This window comes from Benincasa hispida, unplaced genomic scaffold, assembly GCF_027475165.1.
Source record: "Benincasa hispida cultivar pf3 unplaced genomic scaffold, pf3_genome.v1.1 HicScf145, whole genome shotgun sequence".
NCBI lineage: Eukaryota > Viridiplantae > Streptophyta > Magnoliopsida > Cucurbitales > Cucurbitaceae > Benincasa > Benincasa hispida.
The window spans coordinates 11,093-33,390 of record NW_028325798.1 but is presented as its reverse complement, the minus strand read 5'-3'; the positions used below and the strand labels follow the sequence as shown (position 1 = coordinate 33,390).

Below are 22,298 nucleotides of genomic sequence, written 5' to 3'. Positions count from 1 at the left end.
ACTATTGATTGGTTAATATGGACACATAAATATATATGTAGTGAGAAAAGTGTAGCTGTCGGTCTTTATGGAGTGCCCGACAGTTAACGGATGGTGAATCTCGTGACTAAAGAGTTTAGTCAGCTATTCACGTATCGTTAGAGCTTCGAGCTACAGGTCCATAAGGTCCTCTTAGTAGCTCAATGGGTTCAAGTTGAGAATCAAATTTTGGGGTTGATTTAAAGTGTTCAAATTAACAAGAAAAATTCAATTATATATGATATAATTGGTATGATGTATGAGATACATCAAGTGGAGGAATTAATGTAAATATGATTTACATTAAGTACACCATAAAATAGAAGAAGAACTATAGTTTGTATGTTTCATGAGATGAAATATTAAAATTATATGTTATAAATATAATATGGTAAGTCGGTTATCATATTTATTTATAATATATTAATTATATGATAATTAATTTTTTTCTCTAATAACCGATTGAGTTGGAGGTTATTGAAAGTTTTATGGTAACCGTGAGATAAAAAGGAAAATTGTTTTCCTAAATCTAGTAGCTGCCTCATTTGAAAAGTTCTCACAGAGACAAGCTATCAAGTGAAAGAGTTTCACTAAACGATAGCGTTGACAAAGATAAACGATCGTGTAGAGTTGACTATACGATAGTCATCAGCTAATCGTTGCTACACGATTGAGTATTATAGTTTATGCAATAGGCTGCCGTTTACTAAAGGATCGAACACATCGTCTATACGATAGACCAGCTTCTTATATCCCACTTGCTCGATCGTCTACTCAATTGTAGACCTACAGTCTCTTCCTCAAGTCAAGATCATATAGAGCCCATAACTCCTGGATTCTCACACCGAGAATACCAAGGTAACACTTGTGGTAGTGTGCTACTCTGTTCGTGAATCGAGTTTGATTCGATTGGGTTCGAGGAGCTGTTGGTTATTCGCGTTGTTCGTGTGGTGATCGTTGCGTTCGAGTATTGCAGTTTGTGGACGCGTTGTAGACTGTTCAATGGATTCTTGAAGAATGGTTCTTCAAATGTATGCATCCTCTATCCCTTGTATCATCGTTTAACATGTTGTATTTTCTGTATATGCATGACCTGTTAGTTTTCTTTTTAGACTGTAATTGTTTTATGTTTAATCTTAATGGAATTTGGAACGATCCCTTCCGCTGCTCATGGAAATCTTCGTGTTTGATTTCATTCAATTAGTCAATCAAACAAAAGGTAATGAAGTTTAGAGTGTTCATAAGTACATACCTCATGTATGGATCTACTGCTTCACAATTGCTTAAGACATACCAATGAGCCTTTTGTAATTCATCACCTGATAGTTTTTTCATACGTGAACTACCAATTGGACATGCTTTTTGTGAAAATATAGGTAGATGTCCAATAGTTTTCGATGTATTATAGTCTATCGTATCATCATTCCGAACCGTATTATTGAATTTTGTTTCAATACCATGTAAGTACATTGAACAAATGCCAATGATTCGTTCGCTATAAAGGCTTCTGCAATTGAACCTTCAGGACAAACTTTATTTCTTATATATTGTTTCAGTGTTCTCAAACTCCTACACGTGTGTGTATATTATGAAATGGTTTGATCAATTAACATACTTTAATGATTAATTGAAAATCTAAAAATAATCATACCTCTTAATTGGATACATCCAACTATAATTGACAAGTCCAACAAATTTGGCTTCCTTCGGTAAATGAACAACTAGATGAACCATAATATCAAAGAATAATATAAAAATATGTGCTGGAAAAATAAAAAAATTAAAATTATATATATTAACCTATTTTTTTAAAAAAAAAATAAAATGAAAATAATAGGCGAATGTATATTAAAAGATGAAGTAAAAAGAAAATTTTTATTGATGACCGATTGACCTAAAAGCTTAAGCTCCTAGGTAAAATTAATTTTAATATAATATAAATACACACTTCCTAGAAATTTGAATATTAATTTAGGAGGAGATAACATTTAAAAAGTTTGAATACATGACTTTCTATTCTAATATCATTTTAAATAATTATCGATTGATTCAAAAGTTTAAATTCTTAAAAGTAAATTTAATATTATACAAATACTTTGACAAACTAAAATGAAATTAAAAAGAAGAATTGAAAAAAAATAGAAAATGAGATCAAAAGAGCATTATGTTTTTAACTGGAAATAAATAATATATAAATAAATAAATAATGGGTAAATTGATATTAAAAAAAAGGTAATGAAAAAATGTCGCAGACATGGTACAAATGTTGGACGCAACAACCTAAGAAACTATGTCTAATTTAATGAAAGTAATGGGATGTGACACCTCAAAAACCCTAACAACTTTTTAATTAGTAACGAACACGGAATAACAACGAATAAATTGTAGAAATTAATTACAACTTAGTTCATGTCTATCTAAGTGAAAAGGTAATAAATCAATGATAATGTGAAAAGTTGATCTTTTGGTGTGTGTTTACTTGTGTTAAGCGTCCATACTAACACATGGGGCCTACTTTCAAATATGTAATAAAAAAATGTAAACTAATTTACAAATGGAGTGTGCTCAATTCAATTATATCTAGAAATTATGTTGTATCGTTACCGTTATCGTTATGATTATTGTTCCAGAGGAAAAAAAAATATGAATTTGACACTTTTACTGATACCATTACTGTTTGACCTTCAGAGCTAACAGTAATAGTAACAAGATAAAAAAAAAATGCAATTACATTTGCTATTCATACTCGTTACAATTGATTCATCAATGAAATTTTATCACGATTTGGTAAATGTCGTATGAGTCTAACTTAATGAAATTTAAAGTTCAACGTGATAATTTGAAGTAAATTTTGAATTTTTCAATGCTCTTCCTTAGGGATATCCATTTACCCTGTGGGGCCCTCGCCTTGAACGGGACGAAAAATCCCCGATTAGACGGGGAATGGGATAATTTTTTTTCCGTTGGTTAAACGGGGACGGGGATGGAATATTCCTCATCCTCGTCCCCGACCTCGTTCCCACCCCGGTTTCCTGTCCCGCCCCAATGAATATATTATATAATTATATTTATATAATAATAATTACTTGTTGTTGTTGTTGTTGTTGTTGTTATCTAATATTCTGTTTACATAAACAAAGTTTATAATAATACACTAGAAGAAATTCGGGCTTTAATGTCGATTGGCAACCGACATTAAAGATAGTGTTATTAGAGCCCTCTAATGTCAGGTTCCTTTAATGTCGGTTTTAAACCGACATTAAAGGACTTCAATAACACCAATAACATAGCCTCCAATGTCGGTTGCCACCGACATTAAAGACCTTTAATGTCATTTGCAACCGACATTAAAGGTTTTTAGTGATTAAAGCTTGTCGGTTGCAACCGACATTAAGGTTTCAGAGATGCAGACCTAACAGACTGAAGGTTTCGAAGGGTAACTAGCTACACATACTATCTCTCCCTATTCATTAGATTTTTAATATAAGGTTTAAAACGATTGGACATTCAATATGGTATTATTATCTATGTGATGTCGGGTACCCAAATGCAAAGGGTTTTTTGGCTCCATAAAGTGGCGAAAGATATCATCTTTCAGAGCGGCATGGAGGAGGTAATGCACCAACAACTCCATGAGAATTCTTTAACATGAAGCACTCTTCTGACATTGAAGCCCAAATCTATCCGTTTTATCAATTATTGTCCGTTTTTTAAAAGTTCCCTTGCCAAATCCATTTTTTGGGTAAAAAAGTATAACATGACACATCATCATCGAACAATATGGCTATGACATTTAATCCATAAATTCTACTATAGAATTATAATTTAAAAGTCGTACAATAATTCAAGCCTTGAAAACAAAAATTACAAGTAATACAAAGATTATGATTTTACAAGGGCAACCGAATCTTCCGTGTTAGGGCAACACAATTTTATTTGTCTACAAATTTGGGAGGGTTTGAGAGATTAAGAGATGTAATATACGTTGTTGAGATGGACTTCATTATCAGGATTCTTCTTCTTCAGCTCATCCAGCAACTACAGGAGAATTGGAAAGATTTAGAATTTAACTTCAACTTAACAAGTAATGTGCCTGAGATTAAGAATTTAACCTTAGGCAGACTCTGATCTAAGGAGAAAAATTAATATTATAACCATAACCACATTTATATAATCATATGAAAGGCCAAATGTTAATGAAACTTCAATATATCACACATATTGAAATGTGCTATAGTGTGATCAGAATACAGAAAAAAGAAGTGCCAACTCATATGTAACAGTAACACAATCAAAATAACCACCCTTCTCTTACCATACAAAAAGTGTTATCCAAAGTAGTCAACCAAGAAATGCATTAAATATTCCCTACAAAACTAACAAATTAATATTGTTTACAAAAATAATATACAAAAACTAAAACTAAAGAGTAATAAATTAAAAGAGACATAAAGTCGATGAAATAGAAAAGAGAAAAAAATACTTAAAACTTGAACAAACAACACAACATTAGAAAAGTAATGTACCTGCAACGAACAAAATAAACTAAAACAACATCACATAAATGTCGATAAAAGAGGGACAATAAAGAGAGAGAGCGCAATAAAAATAACAATGGGTACAAAATAAAATAAAACTAAAAGAATGTCTCACAAAGAACAAATTAAACCAACCACCGTGAAAATAATTCAACATTTGGTGCAAAAATAAATAAAATAGGACCAAATAAGTATAATCATTTTTGACACTTTTGTGGAATTTAATAGAGAAAGGGTCACAAAATTAGAACCCATAGTGCAAATAGAGGAAGAACAATGTATCAAAATAAATTCTAGAAGAAAAAATTGAACATTTCATTGAAAAGAAAAAAATAAGCTAAAAAAAAAAAAACTCATGGTGCAAAAGTAGAAAAACAATTTACCAAATAAAACCCTATAAAATAAAAAATAAGTAAAAATTAAATTAAATTAGACTGCACAGGATGAAGAAATAATTGAACCATCCATTAAAAAGAAAAATTAATTCTAAAATATAACCAAATAAATAAATAAAATAAAAACCACAAAAAAAGAAAACTAGAACTAAAGACAGAAAAATAATCTACAATCTGTCAAACAAAATCAAAACACCGAAGAAAAAAGAAAACATATAGGACAAGCAGTCGTCAAAATCTAATGTACCAAATACGAGGGAACTAAAACCGTCACAAAATAGATAGAGAAAAAGAAGGTATAACTTTTTCACCCCAAATTATAAAGAAAATCTACATTTGATTTAAAACATAAATAAAATAAATGGCGTTTTCAAATATAGAAAAATGAAACAAAATATTCACAAATATAACAAATTTTCACTGTCTATCTGCGATAGACCGCGATAGATCGCGATAAACTAATATCTGTCAGATAATAGTCTATGGCGATCTATCACAGATAGACGGTGATATTTTGCTATTATTTGTTAATATTTTCAGCATAATTCTACATTTGATTTTAAAAATTAAATATAATTAATTTTGTTTTCAAATATACAAAAACCAACCAAAGTAATTACGAATATAGCAAAATTTCACTGTCTATCTATGTTAGATCGTGATAGACCAGTATTTGTCAGATAGTGGTCCATCGTGATCTAGCGCATATAGACTCTGATATTTTGCTATTACTTGTAAATATTATCAGCAGATTTGTCATTTAACCCTAAAATAAATGACACACAAAATACAATCAATAATAGAATTCAGCTCTGATAATAGAAAAATAAATCAACCCATCTCTTACCATCAAAGAAGTGTTATCCAAAGTAGTCAACAACAAGAAATGCATTAAATATTTTGTACAAAACTAACATACAAAAAGCAAAATAAACTAAAACAACTTCACATAAATGTCGATGAAAGAGAGACAACAAAGACAGAAGGCTAATAAAATCAAATCAAACGTACAAAAGAAAAAAATAAAACATGTAAGACAATATATAAAAGCATTCACCTAAAAATGACGTTAGTGTATAAAAAAAAAAAAAGTAACAAACCGATATATCATATAAAGTGAAATTAAAGAATGACACACAATCCATAGTTCATTAGAATATAACATGTACCAAATAATAATAGGATCAAATATCATAACATACGTTGAGGAAGTTATCTACAGCTTTTTTTTTTTTTTTTCCCTAAAAGAAAAGTAGTGAACAAGAAATGTGTTAAATATTTATGTGCAAAACTAGCAAACTGATCCATACCTGAGATGATTAAGAGAGAGTAGGGAGTGATTAAAATTGTCCAAATCACTTTCGTCATTTTCAAAATCACTCTCGTCATTTTGAAAATCCCTCGAAACAAAAAAAATTGAAAGTGATCTTGAAACAAAATATTTTGAAAACAAATTTGAAGAGACTTGTCAGAAAATATTTTGAAAATAGTTTAGGAATATTTTCTTTAAAATGAGAAATAAACGAAGAGGATTAATATTTTAAATTTGGCATCTTGAAAGAAAAAATTGAAGTGAAAATAACTTTTTTTAAAATTTTGGGAAAAATATCTTTTTGGTCCCTATGGATCTAATTTCTATTCGACTCTCAAGTTTAAAAGATGTTACACATTTAATTCTTAAATTTTGAATTTAGTTTCAATTTAATCCCGTGTCAAAATGTTACAATTTTACCCTTAAGGTTTGAACTTTATTTCAATTTGGTCCCTAGCTCTCAAGCTTTTACACGTTCAATTTCAATATTTCATTAAATACTCACTCCCAATCATTGGTCACTGTCTCTTAATTAATTTGAAATAACTATGGAGTGAAATTTTAAATATGGTGAAAAATAGTGAAGCTTAATTGATTATAATTATATTAATAATTTTAAATTTATGTTATACAAAGACACTATGGACAACAAAATGAGTATTTAGTAAAAGATCGTGGTTAAAAGTGAAGATCTTGAAATATAGAAACCAAATCGAAACAAACTCAAATGTCAAGGGTAAAATTGTTATATTTATAAACCTAGAGACACAATTGAAACCACACCCAAAACTTTATGACGAAATGTGGAACATTTTGAAACATGGGGACCAAATAGAAACTAGACCAACCACATATAGACCAAAAGAATATTTTTCCTAAAATTTTTAGCAGAATTTTTTAATACGAGAAGTTAAAGAGAAAAAGGTTTGAGAAAAAAGTTTGAAAAGATAATTTGAAGGGGACTTTTTGAAATAAAAGGAAGAAAAACGTTTGAGAAAATGTTTTGGTAAGAAAATTTTGAAACTTTTAAAGAAACAACTTCTTCCAAAACTTGAGAAAATATTTTGACTAAGAGTTTTTACAAAACTTGCAAAACTTGAGCAAATTCCAGAATATATTGAAAAAAGAAGAATGAAATAGAAAAAAACCTGATGTAGCAGAAGTTGAGAATTGGGGTTTGTTTGTGCATGAATCCCACCTTGGTCCAAAAAGCCCAATAATATTTAATCTGAAATTAGAAAACCCTAAAAGTAATTAGAATCATAATAAACAAGGTCTAGTAATTTCGTGCACATAATTAGGCACACTTCATACAAACCTAGATTAGATATATGTGATGTTCCTTAATTTGTTCTGCAATTTGGCTTCCACAAAGTATGCCTAATTAGAGAATTAGTTCAACATTAGAAAACTAATTAGTCCATAATTAAAAAGTAATTGAGGAATAAAATTAAAAACTAACCATTTCTCACTAAAATTGCTAGCTTCTAGATGATGATCATGAAGATGTAAAAAAGGCCAATAGAAAAAACCCTAAACCACAAGGAAGAATAAAACTAACCAGAAGATTAACAAAGAAGAAGAAGGTAATTAAAGCGATTAATTAACACTGACGAAGAAGAAGAAGAAGAAGAAGAAGAAGAAGAAGAAGAAGAAAACTTGGTTACCTATTACCACCCTTCTCTTACCATACAAAAAGTGTTATCCAAAGTAGTCAACCAAGAAATGCATTAAATATTCCCTACAAAACTAACAAATTAATATTGTTTACAAAAATAATATACAAAAACTAAAACTAAAGAGTAATAAATTAAAAGAGACATAAAGTCGATGAAATAGAAAAGAGAAAAAAATACATAAAACTTGAACAAACAACACAACATTAGAAAAGTAATGTACCTACAACGAACAAAATAAACTAAAACAACATCACATAAATGTCGATAAAAGAGGGACAATAAAGAGAGAGAGCGCAATAAAATTAACAATGGGTACAAAATAAAATAAAACTAAAAGAATGTCTCACAAAGAACAAATTAAACCAACCACCGTGAAAATAATTCAACATTTGGTGCAAAAATAAATAAAATAGGACCAAATAAGTATAATCATTTTTGACACTTTTGTGGAATTTAATAGAGAAAGGGTCACAAAATTAGAACCCATAGTGCAAATAGAAGAAGAACAATGTATCAAAACAAATTCTAGAAGAAAAAATTTAACATTTCATTGAAAAGAAAAAAATAAGCTAAAAAAACAAAAACCCATGGTGCAGAAGTAGAAAAACAATTTACCAAAATAAATCCTATAAAATAAAAAATAAGTAAAAATCAAATTAAATTAGACTGCAGAGGATGAAGAAATAATTGAACCATCCATTAAAAAGAAAAATTAATTCTAAAATATAACCAAATAAATAAATAAAATAAAAAAAGGAAAATAAAAACCACAAAAAAACAAAACTAGAACTAAAGACAGAAAAATAATCTACAATCTGTCAAACAAAATCAAAACACCGAAGAAAAAAGAAAACATATAGGACAAGCAGTCGTCAAAATCTAATGTACCAAATACGAGGGAACTAAAACCGTCACAAAATAGATAGAGAAAAAGAAGGTATAACTTTTTCACCCCAAATTATAAAGAAAATCTACATTTGATTTAAAACATGAATAAAATAAATGGCGTTTTCAAATATAGAAAAATGAAACAAAATATTCACAAATATAACAAATTTTCACTGTCTATCTGCGATAGACCGCGATAGATCGCGATAAACTAATATCTGTCAGATAATAGTCTATAGCGATCTATCACAGATAGACGGTGATATTTTGCTATTATTTGTTAATATTTTCAGCATAATTCTACATTTGATTTTAAAATTAAATATAATTAATTTTGTTTTCAAATATACAAAAACCAACCAAAGTAATTACGAATATAGCAAAATTTCACTGTCTATCTATGTTAGATCGTGATAGACCAGTATTTGTCAGATAGTGGTCCATCGTGATCTAGCGCATATAGACTCTGATATTTTGCTATTACTTGTAAATATTATCAGCAGATTTGTCATTTAACCCTAAAATAAATGACACACAAAATACAATCAATAATAGAATTCAGCTCTGATAATAGAAAAATAAATCAACCCATCTCTTACCATCCAAGAAGTGTTATCCAAAGTAGTCAACAACAAGAAATGCATTAAATATTTTGTACAAAACTAACATACAGAAAGCAAAATAAACTAAAACAACTTCACATAAATATCGATGAAAGAGAGACAACAAAGACAGAAGGCTAATAAAATCAAATCAAACGTACGAAAGAAAAAAATAAAACATGTAAGACAATATATAAAAGCATTCACCTAAAAATGACGTTAGTGTATAAAAAAAAAAAAAGTAACAAACCGATATATCATATAAAGTGAAATTAAAGAATGACACACAATCCATAGTTCATTAGAATATAACATGTACCAAATAATAATAGGATCAAATATCATAACATACGTTGAGGAAGTTATCTACAGCTTTTTTTTTTTTTTTCCCCTAAAAGAAAAGTAGTGAACAAGAAATGTGTTAAATATTTATGTGCAAAACTAGCAAACTGATCCATACCTGAGATGATTAAGAGAGAGTAGGGAGTGATTAAAATTTACCAAATCACTTTCGTCATTTTCAAAATCACTCTCGTCATTTTCAAAATCCCTCGAAACAAAAAAAAAATTGAAAGTGATCTTGAAAAAAAATATTTTGAAAACAAATTTGAAGAGACTTGTCAGAAAATATTTTGAAAATAGTTTAGGAATGTTTTCTTTAAAATGAGAAATTAGAATCATAACAAAAAAGGTCTAGTAATTTCGTGCACATAATTAGGCACACTTCACACAAACCTAGATTAGTTATATGTGATGTTCCTTAATTTGTTCTGCAATTTGGCTTCCACAAAGTATGCCTAATTAGAGAATTAGTTCAACATTAGAAAACTAATTAGTCCATAATTAAAAAGTAATTGAGGAATAAAATTAATAACTAACCATTTCTCACTCAAATTGCTAGCTTCTAGATGATGATCATGTAGATGTAAAGGCCAATAGAAAAAACCCTAAACCACAAGAAAGAATAAAACTAACCAGAAGATTAACAAAGAAGAAGAAGGCAATTAAAGCGATTAATTAACACTAACGAAGAAGAAGAAGAAAACTTGGTTACCTATTACCACCCTTCTCTTACCATACAAAAAGTGTTATCCAAAGTAGTCAACCAAGAAATGCATTAAATATTCCCTACAAAACTAACAAATTAATATTGTTTATAAAAATAATATACAAAAACTAAAACTAAAGAGTAATAAATTAAAAGAGACATAAAGTCGATGAAATAGAAAAGAGAAAAAATACATAAAACCTGAACAAACAACACAACATTAGAAAAGTAATGTACCTACAACGAACAAAATAAACTAAAACAACATCACATAAATGTCGATAAAAGAAGGACAATAAAGAGAGAGAGTGCAATAAAATTAACAATGGGTACAAAATAAAATAAAACTAAAAGAATGTCTCACAAAGAACAAATTAATAGCATTCTTTTCGCCATATTAACTTAGGTACCCCCGTCTATCTTTATATCTCAATGAGAAGTATTTTCCAGGTAAAACAAAGTCAGAAAGTTTAGAATGGAAGTAGGAAGCCCAATCATCATGCAATAAGTTTCATCTTACTATCTGTTTTGCCCATTAAACCTCAGATCCAAAATCAGCAAAAGTGAATCAATTGTCCAGGTTAGCAACAACATCCACTTTTCCTATCTATTTGATTTGGTTTGATCCTTTACATGACATTTTCTACATTATTCCATGTTAAGCTAGCAGTAAATACTAAATTGAAAAGGCTCAAGTTGTTAATTCTTTTACATACATTCTTAATATTCAAAACCAAAGACTCAACCAACCATCAAAATGAAAGAAAAGGAGAAAAGTAAAGGTACAAATAAACAACCTTACATCATGCTTTGTGTGCTCTGTTATGACTGAAGAATTTATAAGTTATTTGTGTATTATGACACAAACCTTACATCATGACACCATGTGGAAAACTTTTCCGCCTACCTCGATGGTCATGTGGGGGATTTGGCTTCTTCAACTGCTAAACCTCTCTTCCAAGTTGATTAAACTGTTTTTTAATTATTGGCTTAAAGTCATCGCATGTCTGCTCCACTCTGCATATGGCCCATGTTACACACTTCCATTTCACTAAGATCCCTACGACATGGTTTGTAATGTGGGAAGAAACTTCAACATAACCCCACCCACCCACCACTACCTACATAAATATGGCCCATGTAGGGGCCGGGTTTCTTCTCGGTTATCTGTCACTCAATCAAACACAGAACAAAAACCCCTACTATTTCATTCAGGCGAAAATCATCCTGGTGTGTAAAGCTTAGAAATAGAACGCATAGGGGAAATTTAATTTCAGAAAAGACCGAAAGGGAAAACACTAGGGTTCGTAATTTAAAACCCTACTATTTCACATTCTCGATAATTTCTAATCCCCAAACAGAGGAAAATTTCATCTCTGAAAAAGGGAAAGGGACAGAAGAGAAAGCATACCTAATTAGAGAATTAGTTCAACATTAGATGATGATATGAAAAAACCCTAAATCACAAGAAAAAAGAAAATTAACCAGGGGAAGAAGAAGAAGAAGAAGAAGAAGAAGAAGAAGAGTCGGTTACCTGCTTTAATTGAAGAAGGAAGAAGAGGAGAAGAAGAAGAAGAAGAGTCGGCGGCTACCTGCTTTAATCGAAGAAGGAAGAAGAGGAACTTCTCTGCCTTTTATAAAGCCGGCCAAAAAAATATGAATTTTGACACTTTTACTGATACCATTACTGTTTGACCTTCAGAGCTAACCATAACAGTAACAAGATAAAAAAAAAATGCAATTACATTTGCTATTCATACTCATTACAATTAATTCATCAATGAAATTTTATCACGATTTGGTAAATATCGTATGAGTCTAACTTAATGAAATTTAAAGTTCAACGTGATAATTTGGAGTAAATTTTGAATTTTTCAATGCTCTTCCTTAGGGATGTCCATTTACCCCGCGAGGTCCACGCCCTGAACGGGATGGAAAATCCCGATTAGACGAGGAATGGGATAATTATTTCCCCATTGGCTAAACGGGGACGGGGATGGGATATTCCCCGTCCTCGTCCCCGACCCCGTTCCCACCCCGGTTTCCTGCCCCACCCCAATGAATATATTATATAATTATATTTATATAATAATAATTACTTCTTCTTCTTGTTGTTGTTAACTCATATTCTGTTTACATAAATAGAGTTTATAATAATAATTATTATTATAAATATTATACTAGTTATTATTATTATTATTTTATCTATATAGTTTTTACAAAAATTCTGGTATTAAAAGTTAGTTATTTTCTAACATTTCAACCTTTTCGTACTTTAATACATTTCTAAATTGTTTTAACATTTAAGACTTTCTATCTTAAGCCATAAATGTTGTAGTATTTAAATGAAAAGTTTGACTATGATATTATAATATTTAAATTTTAACTTTTAGAAATTATAGGAATAAACTATATTTTTACACATAGTATTATCTTTATAATGAATGTTTATTTTAAAATAGTTTATGAATGTTTATTTTAAAAAGAGAAATAAACGAAGATGAATAATATTTTAAATTTGAGATTTTGAAAGGAAAAAATTGAAGTGAAATAACTTTTTTTTTTAAAATTTGGGAAAAAATATCTTTTTGGTCCCTATGGATCTAATTTCTATTTGATTCTCAAGTTTAAAAATGTTACATATTTAATTCTTAAATTTTGAATTTACTTTCAATTTAATCCGTGTCAAAATGTTACAATTTTACCCTTAAGATTTGAGTTTTATTTCAATTTGGTCCCTAGCTCTCAAGCTTTTACACGTTCAATTTCAATATTCATTGGGGTGGGGCAGGCAAATCAAACATACAAAAGAAAAAATAAAATCAAATCAATTTCAAGAGAGGGAAGGCAATCAAAAATCAAATCAAACATACAAAAGAAAAAATAAATCATATAAGACAATATATAAAAGCATTCACCTAAAAATGACGTTAGTGTTTAAAAAAAAAGTAATAAACGATATATCATATAAAATAAAATTAAAGAATGACACACAATCCATAGTTCAATAGAATACCATATACCAAATAATAATAGGATCAAATATCATAACATACGTTGAGGAAGTTATCTACAACTTTTTTTCTTCTAAAAAAAAAGTAGTGAATAAGAAATGTGTTAAATATTTATGTGCAAAACTAGCAAATTGATCCTTGAATGAAACTAAGAGAGAGAAGGGAGTGACTAAAATTGTCAAAATCACTTTCGTCATTTTCAAAATTAGTCATTTTCAAAATCACTCAAAACAAAAAAGTTTAAAATAGTTTATGAATGTTGATTTTAAAAAGAGAAATAAACGAAGATGAATAATATTTTAAATTTGAGATTTTGAAAGGAAAAAATTGAAGTGAAATAACTTTTTTTTTAAATTTGGGAAAAAATATCTTTTTGGTCCCTATGGATCTAATTTCTATTTGATTCTCAAGTTTAAAAATGTTACATATTTAATTCTTAAATTTTGAATTTACTTTTAATTTAATCCGTGTCAAAATGTTACAATTTTACCCTTAAGATTTGAGTTTTATTTCAATTTGGTCCCTAGCTCTCAAGCTTTTACATGTTCAATTTCAATATTTCATTAAATACTCACTCTCAATCATTGGTCACTGCCTCTTAATTAATTTGAAATAACTATGAAGTGAAATTTTAAATATGATGAAAAATAGTGAAACTTAATTAATAATTATATTAACTGTTTTAAATTTATTTTATACACAGACATTATAGATAAAAAAAATGAGTATTTAGTAAAAGATCAAGGTTAAAAGTAAAAATCTTGAAATCTAGGAACCAAATTGAAACAAAATCAAATGTCAAGGGTAAAATTGTTATATTTTGAAACGTAGAGACTAAATTGAAACCAAACCCAAAACTTTTAGGACTAAATGTGGAACATTTTGAAACATGGAAACCAAATAGAAACTAGACCCAAAACATAGAGACCAAATTATTAAAAAAAATATTGGAATGAAATAAAAATAAAATCAATATATGTATAAATAATTGTGTTATAAGTAATAAAAAATATATTTTACAATTAATAATAAATTCGGGTTGGTTTAGGTTATATTAGGTGAAATCATGAACTAACCCAACCCATAAAATTTTCATTTATTTGAATCCAACCTAACCCAAATGAGTTGATAACCCAACCTAAACCGCATGGGTTGGGTTGGGTCGATCAGTTTTTTCAGGTCATCGAGTTTTTTGAACACCCCTTGTAACGACCGGATCCTTACACATTATGATCTGACCGCTACGACATGCATACTTAGACTTTTCTATCATGAGATGAGTTTTGGTGAAAATTTCAAAGAACATATCTAAATTTTATTAATTAGATAGAAAATCTATATAAAAAGTTTATTTATTAAAACACCAGGATCCGTAAAACATTAGCGCGGTGGTACAAAATGCATGTGCCTATAATAGTGAGTTTGATGGTTGGCCATTTGAGCGATGTCCAATTCTGCCATCTACGCTGTGTCCTTACCTAAAAAGTCTGTAAAAAATATAGGATGAGTATATAATATACCCAGTAAGTAGTTCTCACGTAGGGTAGTGACCAAATACACAATCACAAGCAACATGTCATGAAAATATATGATTGGGACCGAAAACATATAATAACATGTGGTGGTCGGTTATGCTTCCAACATAAATCTCTCCGCCCTGATAGAAAGATGAGGACCTAAGTGAAAACTAACCCATCTGATGATTAGCAGGTCATGCAGTCAGTACGGCCAGAGTCGCATCCAACATCAACCATTAGCATAAACGTAATATTGGACTAGAGGGGTGCAACCATACATACCCTGCTAGTCCCTAGCATAAACATAACGTAAGATTAGGCCTGGAGGGGTGCAACCATACATGCCCTGCCAGCCCTGGAAGCATAAATTTCTCCGCCCTGATAGGAAGATGAGGACTTAAGCGGAAACTAACCCATCTGATGATTAGCGGGTCATGCAGTCAGTAGGGCCAGAGTCGCATCCAACATCAACCATTAACATAAACGTAAGATTAGATTGGAAGCATAACTTACACCTAATTAAAACTTGATTTTAACGTAATCGTGAACAAACATAATGCATGGGGTCCCTTGTAGAGAAACGTGTTCTAAATATGTAATGCAATATAACAATTAACATAACCATGCAACATAATAAAGGTACACTACCATTGGTAGTACATTTAAAGAGAGGGTAAGATAAACTACTTACCTTGACTGTGATCTAATTATTCCTTATTATTCTTTATGATTTGATCAGTAGAGTTTTCCTTTCTTAAACTAGAAGGAAATTTGGGCAGCACCTTACCCGAGCTTTTGTCTTTTAGCCTCACAGAACTTCCTCACTCACACTTACTCTTTCACACGATTCTTTGTTACTGAGATTTGTTTGAGAATGGGTTAAATCTTCGGCAAAGGGTCCTATTTATAGTAGTTTTCAGCTCTTCTCAGTGTGACAAATCATCGTACAGGTGGCTTCTTTAAAATTACTTAGGGTTGAAGGATTCCTCTCAATAAGACACCTAATCTTGGCTAACGTTTGCCCTTACGTCATTATTCTTTGTTTGTATTCAATTTTAGGGTTTTTCCATGATAATCTATAAGATCGTGGCCAAATTCAACGCATAATTCACGCTTCTATCCAAATCTCGCTCACTCTGCTCTTAGAATCTCGCTCTCTCTAATTTTCTCGCTAGGAATTCGCTCTGTCCACTCTCGCCTCTCGCTTTGTCCAAATCTCGCTCCGTCCAAATCTCGCTCTCTCTAGCTTTCTGGCTGGGAATCCCGCTCTCTCCACTCTCGCTCTCAAATTTTCTCTTCCGTCTCGCTCTCTCCAGCTTTCTCGCTACAATTCTCGCTTTCTCCGATTTTCCTTCAATCTCGCTTTCTCGAGGGATCTCACTCTCTCTACTCTCGCCAGCCTCAATCTCGCTAGCATCGCTCGCTGGGGTTTCTCGCTCTCCAATTCTCTCTTCGATCGCGCAGCTCTCTTCTCAGACTCTCGCTCTCTTTAGGTTTCTCGCTGGTGTGGCTCTCGCTCTCTCGCACTTTCTCGCTGCAAATCTCGCTACAATTCTCGCTCTCTCCAATTTTCCTTCAATCTCGCTCTCTCCAGGAATCTCGCTCTCACTCTCGCTTTCTCCAATTTTCTCTTTAATCTCGTTCTCTCCATTCTCGCTTTCTTCAATTTTCTCTTATTTATTTATTTATTTATTTATTTATCATTGAATTAGAGTCTCGCTGTCTCCACCTTCGTTCTTTCTAATTTTCTTTTATTTTTATTTATTTATTTATTATTTTTTTTAATTGTTTCTCTGCTTCCTAAATTAAGGTTAGGGTATTTATATTTATCATCCAATAAATTTCAATATTTAATTTCCTGTAGTGTATGCGTACAAATCTGAGTTGTTACACCCCTAGTTGCAAATATATTAATCAAGCCCAAAGTAAGATATTAAACCATGCAAAAGAATTTATTAATATAGTAAAATTTAGATCAAACTCTTGGTGTCTATCAATGATGGATCTTGTCACGGATAGAATGATAGAAATTATCACTTATTAATTTTACTATATTTACAATTCTTTTAAAATGTTGTTATATACTAATTATTAGTCCTAATGGTGTTACTCAATGCAATTACCTTTTTAAAGATCCAACTTAATTGTTCAAATTGTAAGTTTCTTTTAACTCATGAGTCCAATCCAATTCAACTATGAAACATTTGGGTTGGTTCAAGTTACTCGAAAAATTTATTAAAATTTTTGTTTTAAAAAGAAATAGATGTTAATAGGTAAAAAGTCTATTTAATTTTTCTTACCTACTGAATTAAATTTAGCAATTCAATTTCAATTTTTATTATCAAATTTTATTTCCATCTTAAAAAAGTATTTTTTTTTAAGAGTTGCTGAAAATAAATAAACAAAAAAACTATAAATTAAATAACATTAAGATATATATATATATATATATATATTTTAAAATTAATATTAAGTTTGGTTAGTTAAGATTAATTATTCTAATTGAACTATAACCAACATAATCTATAGAGTTTTCATTTATTTTAACAAATAAGTTTAAAACCCAAATTAGATTGAGTTGATTTGGATTATTTGAATGTTAGAATTTTTTGAACACCGGTATAAGCCATGAAAAATTTTATGGGTTCTCGTATGCATTTGAGAGCAATAAGAATGTTTTAGGAGATTGAAGAGACGGAATTGAAATCGAGGTGGATAACAACAAAAATATGGTAAATACTTCTCGTCCCCGAATTTTGGATCTAATTTCTATTTGGTTTTTATGCTTCAAAATATTACTCTTTAAATTTTGATTTTAGTTTCGAATTTTATAATTTTATCTTTGAGATTTGAATCTTGTTTCAATTTGGTATCTGATTTTATATTTTTAACATTGATTTTTATTAGACGCTCACTTTCGATCATTGAAGTTAATGTCTATTAATTAATTATAAATCGTTTAATTATTTTAAATTTATTAACATATATTAATAATAAATATGAAAATTAGTATTTAAAAAAAATTAAGGTTAGAAATATAAATTTTAAAATTTAGGAACAAAATTAAAATAAATATTTTTTTTCATATAATAAAATATGCAAAAGGAAACAAAAACGTAAATTAATAAATAGTTGGGGGCACTTGGAGTTGGAGGAACCCACTCGAATCACTGACTCCAACTCCACTCAATATTCTCTCTCATGTAACCGCCTGAGGTGTTTTATTGGATGGCTTTAGGGGTGAAAAAAAGGGAAAAATAGAAGGGGGAGAAAATAAATAAATAATAATTTTAAAAAGGGGATAATTACAATAATAATAAACTATGTTTCAACAAAATCAGTAAAGGATGTGAAATAAAATAAAGAAAAATGAGATGAGGCTTTCTTTTTTTCATAGTTAGACAATTTTTTTTAATAATTTGATGTTATTTTCTTTATTTTTCTTAGTTGTGTTTATAGGTCCTAAGCAAAAGGGTTTTTTATCTACTTGTTTATTTTACAGATTTAATGAATTCATTTGAAATAATTATCTTTGTTTCAATAAATATTTTATTTTATTGGTCAGAATGTTTTAAATGTAAATATGCATATAAGAGTAACGACTCTTGTCAGAGTGAAAGGTCGGGTCGTTACACTAATGTTTTCATAAAAAAAATCAGAAAAAAAAGTTAGGGCAAGGTAATAATAATCGATTTTTTTCTCTTTTTTAATTTAAAAAAAAAACTGTCAACTTTTTGTTGATATTGTTAAGTAAATACATAGATATACTAGGGATATAAATGAAAAGAAATTTCTTCATCTCAACTACAAATATCCAATTGGTCATTTTTGCAAATACTTCAATAGTTGTATTTTTCATTAGCAAAATTTTTGTTGTTACTATACATCACAATTTTTCTTAAAGATACTTGTACATTAATTTTAGTAACATTTTAACCACTAAACTTTAATATCTAATAATTTAGACAATGTACTTTCAAAAATTCCAAATTTAATCCATGATTTTTTCTTCGACCAAAATGTTGAAGATTTGAATTCTCTACCTATGATAAGGAAATAAATGACAATGACAAGAGCTAGAGCTAAAAGTCTTGTTGAAGCATTAAATGTTTACATCCAAAGTAAGTTTTCAAATTATGCCGAAGAGTTGTAATCTTTTAAGTTTAAGGCCACCTAAGAGATGCTGTGAAAATGAAAATCTAAATTCATCCACATCCTTAATGCCTTATGTACCGACTTAATTTCATGTATTTACATTTATAAACGACCATGTATAGAGTTGAAGAGTTTTTTGTTGGACCTCGATTATATAGGTGAAAGGTTGTGTTCTTTCATAGTGACATTTCATTTAGTTTAAATTGTTTTGTATTTTTCACATTTGAAGTAGAATTGAAATTAGAATGATTTTATTATAGAGTTTAGTTTCTCCAGCTTTTATGCTTTTTTTTTTTATTCTTGTGTTTAGAATGCCTAAAACTTTCAACCTAGTTTGATCAATTAGATTGGGGAGACTTCCAAAATCTTGAAGATAAATAAGTTCTCCTTTCTTTCTTATCTTTAATCAAACTTTCCAAGCCAAATTTATTTAACATTCTTGGGATTGATTATCAATTCATTATTCAGGGTTATTCTTATTATTGTTTTAGGGACCACCTTGAATAAATGAAGTTCTCAAACATAATTGAGATAGTTCAGTCATGTATCTATGATCAAAAGGTTAGAACTTCAAGAGTTTAAATACTATTTTGGTCCTTATATTTTTACTTTTGTTCATCTTAATCCTTGTAATTTTAAAATGTTCATTTTGGTTTCTATACTTTCAACTTTGTTTCATTTTGGTCCATGTATTTTTAAAATGTTCACTTTGGTCTTTGTGCTTTCAAATTTTGTTCTTTTTAATCCTTGAACTTCTTAAAAGTAACCATTTTCACCCCTTAAAAATAAACTAAAAATTGAAATGAATGGACCAAAATGGTCACTTTTTAAAAGTACAAAGACCAAAATGAATATTTTCAAAGCATCAAAATGAATCAAGGTTGAAAGCAAATGGAATAAAATAAATAAGCACTAAAAGTACAAAAACCAAAATAATATTTAAATCCCTTCAAACTACCCTTTTAAACTATTAAAAGAAATGGCAAAATAGTCAATGATGCGAATAATCTAAAGCCCAAAATCAAGGAATTTTCTTCCGGGCTATACATTTCGGCCCAAGAGGCCCAAAATTTGTGGGGATGTTTGGTTTCTTACTTGGATAAACCAGTTCTTTTGTTTTCTTTCTAATTTCATTTTTTTATTTTTTTAATTGACTTTAGTTTTTCTTTCCTTTCCTTTTTTCTTTTTACTTTTTAGAATGCTTTTGAAATCTAAATTTTAAATACAATAACAAGTTTTTTTTTTTCCTTTTTTAAAAGATGGCTGTGAAATCATATTAGAAGGTAATTGGCATGTTTTTAGAAACAAAAATTTTATAAGTATGTTTCCTATTTTATAGGCGAGCTTAGATTGTAATTTTTTATCTTTCACTTATAGTTTTGTGGTTATATTTTTTTTGTGTTTTCATCTGAGACTATAAGGTCCTCTTCTGTTTATTGTAATACGATATAAAATCATAGTCTCGTATGTAGAATTATTGATAAATTTTCACCAATATTAATTACATAGTCGACATTGCAACATTTAAAAGCAAATTAAAAGGCACATTTTGTTGGTGCATTCTTATTTGTGTATATGATTTCAAAAGTGTAATCGTTGAGTCTTCAATGTTGATTTTTTTTTTTTACAATCTAGTTCGACAAATGGCTAAATCACAAGTTCCTTCAACTTCATTCATTTACTCATAATTCATGTAGAAGTTGTGTTTAATTCATCTGATTTCACTTTTTTCAACCGACATTAAAGCCCAAAATTCTTGTAGTGCTTGGGACGTTTTAGTTATGTCACAAATTTTAATAATATTTTTTTAAAAAAATATTGCAATGCAACTTAATCGTACTATATACTAAAAATGTTTATAAAATCCATCATATCCACTACAACAAAATAATAGTAATAATAATAATAAAAGTCTACAATTAGTGATCTCAAGAAGAAAAAAAAGTCCGGCATATAGTCATCACCTAATTGGTGATCTTGAAAAGAAAAATGTTAATATAGTCATCACCAACAAACTCCAATTTAGTCCTACACACATAATTATATATCAAATTATTTTCAAACACAATTCACATATTCTCAAAAATTTCAAAAGTTAAATATCAAACTTAAGCAAACTCACCATTTATATAAAATGATTAATCCATTTTATATTATGAGTCATAAGTTGGTTTAGATGATGAAAATGACAATTCAGATAATTTCAACCCTAATTATCACAAAAAAAAAAAAAACTCATCATATCACAATAAACATAAATTCTCAAACACTCCCCCTCCCCCTCTCAAAGCACCTAATAACAAACATATAACATCTTCCACAAGTAAAAAATCATACATATTTTGTAATTCTTTTTCTCTTCTCCCCTACCTCCCCCACCCCTATCCCACATTCACAACACCCCCACTCCCCCCTCTTCCACATCACATTCACAACAACAAATATTTAAACATTAATTCTTTCTTCCCTCCCCCAACCACTTGTTCACAACAAGGAAAAGAATGAAATACCTGATCAATAGTTATCACATAATAACAATTATAAACATATTTTGCAATTGTTCTTTTATTCTCCCCCCTCCCGCCCCACGTAGATATTTATTTACTCCCCCATCCCCAAACCACTTTTTTCACAACAACAAAACATAAATATTGTTCCCTTCCCCCCCCCCCCAACACAGACAAAATATTCAAAACTACATCACCAATCACAATCAATTGATGAAATCACTACACTAATTTGACTACTATGAACATAAGTGAAGTAATGCAATTACCTTAGTAATAGAAGAACATACTTCAGTGAATCTTTCTAAAAATTCATTCATTTGACTAAATTTTCTCTCGTATTTTTTATGTTAGACTTTCTAACGCTTCTTCTACAGTAGCTCTATTTCTTTCATTCTCTCGATGTTCACTCTCCATATGTTCTTCTGTCTTTGCAAGGCGTGCCTCTAGTGATTGGACATAATCTTGTCAGTAGTATAAGGATAAAGGAGAGATACCTTATCCTGGTGACACTACGGATATGGCCAGCTTTGTAAATAGTTGCAAATGTTGTAACGTGCTACAGATGGTCTGATCCTGACCATTCATGTGGAAACATGCGAGCGGGGGTATCCTATACAAAGAG

General features: G+C 29.6%; 1 long non-coding RNA gene across 1 annotated transcript; it reads right to left on the bottom strand.

Annotated features, from left to right (window-relative positions):
• Nucleotides 1–3,789: 3,789 nt before the first annotated feature.
• LOC150031152 (uncharacterized) lies at nucleotides 3,790–7,646 on the bottom strand. Its single transcript, XR_016526132.1, has 3 exons — nucleotides 7,582–7,646; nucleotides 7,412–7,491; nucleotides 3,790–4,056 (listed from the first exon to the last, which is right to left on the bottom strand). It is a non-coding gene; the product is annotated as an uncharacterized LOC150031152 (long non-coding RNA).
• Between the last annotated feature and the right edge of the window lie 14,652 nt (nucleotides 7,647–22,298).